Below are 4478 nucleotides of genomic sequence, written 5' to 3'. Positions count from 1 at the left end.
GGAGAAGGCCGCCTAAAGAAAGAAGCTTTGGGAGGTTGGGACATGCTGACTTACCTGGCATTAGTGGTCTATTTTGTAATCTAGGCACATTATAAATATGTGGTATGCAAACCACAAAGTATGTCAAAAACATTATTTTGTCTTTAGGTACAATACATTCATAAATTTTTGAAAAATCATCTATGAAGTGTCCATGCCATTTTACCTTTTGGGACATATACTTACTGTATCTACTGCTTTTAAATAGGAAATGTGATTGAATTCAGCTGAACTATTTGTGAAACTATTAGGAAGCACCATTTCAATATTTTACTTAATAACAAAGCCCACAGACAAGACGAAGGAAAGGTGAAGGAATGTATTCAGACACTTTTGCTTTTGTTATTTATTATGCACCCAGTGCATATGTCCACTTAAATTTACACACACGATGTCTGTTTTTACCTTGTACTTATAAATATGAACAAGTATGAATTCATCAGAATGTTCAAAACATGTAATCGATAGGGGAAAAATATTCAGAGACCACAAGTTACCAATATTAGTATATTGTTGCAAAGCTGTTATTGGAATTTACAACTTGGAAATGTTCATTTTTATGGTAGGAAGTAATTAGATTTTTGCTAATTTACATAAAAGCCTTTAGATATGCTTCCCTGTCCTTCGTTTTCTTAGCAGAGTAGATTTGTGTAGGCGTAAAGATCCGAGCAACTCTGACTAGATCCAAATTGTGATGGCTAGACGACTTGGTCAGAGCATCTCGAAAATGGTCTTGTGGGGCGTTCCCAGTACCTACCAAAAGTGCTCCAAGGAAGGACAGCTGGTGACCCCGCGACAGGGTCATGGGCAGTCAAGGTTCATTGATGCATGTGGGGAGCAAAGGCTAGCCTGTCTGGTCCGATCCTACAGAAGAGCTACTGTACGGGTTGAGGAACATGACAAAGAGTTCAAGGTGTTGACTTGACCTCCAAATTCCCCAGATCTCAGTCCGATTGAGCATCTGTGGGATGTGCTGGACAAACAAGTCTGATCCATGGAGGCCCCACCTCACAACTTACAGGACTTAAAGGATCTGCTGCTAACGTCTTGGTGCCAGATACCACAGCACACCTTCAGAGGTTTTGTGGAGTCCATACCTCAGTGGGTCCGAGCTGTTTTGGTACACAAGGGGGACCTACACAATATTAGGCAGGTGGTTTTAATGTTATGGCTGATCGGTGTATGCAATTTATAATACAACTTATTATTGTAAATTTTCATTTACAATAATAGTAATTGTACAGATTCTACAACTACAACTAAATTTATCTATCTATCGCTGTTTTATTTTGTTTTTTTCTACATTTAAGAACAAGCTTCCACTTACTACAGAACTTCTCATAGAGAATCAGGGCAAGAGATAAGACTGCAGGCAATATGCAATTCATTCCCTTTCAGTGTAGCCCTAATTCTTCCGAGTGGGGTAAGTTTTTCTCATACTGTTACTGCACTGACGGTATTTCATCTCATCATCCCTCAAAGCTAAACTTGTTGGCTTATGTGGAGGCAAATGACTTGATGGAAGAGTATTTTGCTCTAAGGAGTTCTGCTTTTTGTGTGTGTGGTTTTTTTTTACATTCATGTACTTTGCAGCACACCGTTTATCACTCATTTTTTTAAAAACTGCTCTTAAAATACGACAGTGCATGTGTGTAGTATGCTGCCTTAACTTGACTGCTGAAGCATAATATTTTTTTCCCTCAGGCCAAAGGGGATTTCAGGTTTATAACATACCTATCATTTTACTAATGTTTAATGCCCTGAACATTACATATAAAAGTGCATGGCATGAGTTATAGTTGGTGTGCCGAATAAAGCATATTAAAGGGTAACACTACTAACTACTACTACTGCTATGAAGGAGTGTACTTTGGTTTGTACAATGTTTAGGTAGGTGGTATGTGTCAAAATAACTGCAACATGAATGCCTGGACCCAAAGTACAAGATCTTTCATAGCCCAAATCTGCATCTAAATGTTAGTGAGGTTTATGAAGTGTAGCTGAATGGAACAGCGCTGTTGAATTCTCATCCTGATTGGTCAGTAAGTGCAGACTAAATTTCTATAACACCACAGGTTTTGATTAATGTGCTAGTTCTAATTATAGTAACATGGGTACTCGCATGTCAAATTCTCCAGGTTTATGGGAAACACACAATACTGTTTTTATTTATTTATTTATTTATTTTATTGAATAATTTTTTCCCCCCCAACATCTATCACCCATGTGATAAACTAATTGCCCCCTTAAACTTAAATCTGGTTGTGCCACCTTTTGCAGCAATAACTGCAACCAAACTCTTCCGATAACTATTTCGGCCTGTTAAAGGGGCCAGAATTACACTCCTCATCATTGCAACTACATATATTTTCTAACAAATCCACTGTAACTGTTACTAAATAATCCATTGTTGGTACTGAATATTATTCTTTTAGATTCACTGAATAATAAGCCTTGAGTTTAAGGGACTAACAAGCAACAATTAAAGCTACACTAAATAACATTTTGCATTCATCTTGTTGTGCATTATTGTAACACATGTTGTTAGATCTTTTCTTACAGAGAGCTTGTCATGGCATCAGAACAGGACGTTGTTAAATCTACAGTATTGTCCTATCAATTACATAAACATTCTGCCGAAATGTTACAATTAGCACCTTTAAATCTTATTGGGCATAAATGTAATACTATAAACTAATTATTATTTAATACTGAGGAGTATTTGAGCATTGTGATCTATATTTATTCAGTGAAATCCACCTCAAACCTCAAATACCTTTCTGGTGATGCTAAGGGTTTGTATCATATTTTGGATGATGTATGAGGAATTTCAAGGGACAACATGATTTTTTATATGGCTGAGAATAAAAACTATTTCCCACAAGCGCTGCCAAAAAACTACACTTTTAGAGAAAGTGTTGAATTTAGAAACCTTTATATGATCTTCGGGAGTTCTTTAAGAAGCTAGAAACCTATAGCTTTACAAAAATAAATAAATAAATAAATAATAACTATAACTATACAAAGAACCCACTGAAGAGCCCACAAAATAAAGAATGAATGTTATCATAACGATGACCACATCTATACACAAATATTTTGTCTTATAAACTTCTCTACAGTATAATAATGAACACCGGGTTAAAAAAAAAGAGAGAGAGAAATAGTTCTATAGTTAACATTCTGCTTTTTGGTTGTAGATAATGACACTGTAATATGTTACACGGAAGCCAGATTTATAATAAATACATTATAGGATTTTTTTTTCTTTTAAAACATTATCATAAGAGTGATCCTGATAACCAGTATAATATGCATAAAATGCATATTTTAGCATTTTCCTGAAATCATTTAGTAAATGGATTTGAATTTAACCTCTTTTGAAAATATTCATTCATTCATTTATTCGTTCATTCGTTCATTCATTCATTCATTCATTCATACAACTTCAGTAAACACTTTATCCTGGTCAGTGTCACAGTGGGTCACAGTGGGTCAGGCTGTGGGTCACAGCCTATCCCAGGAACATTTGGTACAAGGCATACTGTAAAACCGGATAAGTTCATTTAACTCAAAAAATTTGAGGAAACTAATTACCTCAAAATTTTTAAATTGCTAAATCAATTTCTTTAAGCCAAATACACTTAAATATAACAAAAGTTTAACTCAAATTTGTTATATTTCAGTGTATTTGGCTTAAAGAAATTGATTTATCCAACTTAAAAATTTTAATTAGTTTACTCAAATTTTTTGAGTTAAATGAACTTATCCGGTTTTACAGTGCAGGGATACATGCTGGATGGGAAACCAGTCCATCGCAGGGCACCATGCACACACGTATTCACAAATAGGGCAATATGCCATAGCCAGTTCTACTATGGGCATGTTTTTGGGAGATTGGAGGAAATCAGAGAACCTGGAGGAATCCCAGGAGGACAAAATATGATGACGTATACCCAAAAAGAAAAATCATGATACGAAGTTATGTGATTATCATACTGTGAATGTTTCATAACATTCCATCTGTCATATGAGGTGCAAAAACATTGTACTTCTATATGCTTCTATAATGTTAAATATCGCCCAGACAAACTCTTGACACTGAAAAATACCTCCATATTTATTCAAACACACCTCCATATATTTTTTGCAAGATTTTTGGTACTAGTATATGTTTTGGAATTCCTACTAAATTTAAACTGTGATTGTCCAGTCTTTAAAAAAAAATACTGCCAATACCAAAACATACCCAAACATTCTCTCTTCACTAATACTATTAGAATAGAGTTTTGGATAGCGATTATGACAACCTTACCTGTAGGAGTAAAAATAAAATTCAGAACTGAAATTACACTGCCTCAAGGGTCTTTCGCTCTCTTGAACATGTTTACCCCTCATCTTGTTCAAACTTGTACAGTTGTGCATGAGTCAGAGATAAG

The sequence above is a fragment of the Ictalurus punctatus genome, chromosome 26 (assembly GCF_001660625.3).
Source record: "Ictalurus punctatus breed USDA103 chromosome 26, Coco_2.0, whole genome shotgun sequence".
NCBI lineage: Eukaryota > Metazoa > Chordata > Actinopteri > Siluriformes > Ictaluridae > Ictalurus > Ictalurus punctatus.
This window is presented reverse-complemented; position numbering follows the sequence as displayed.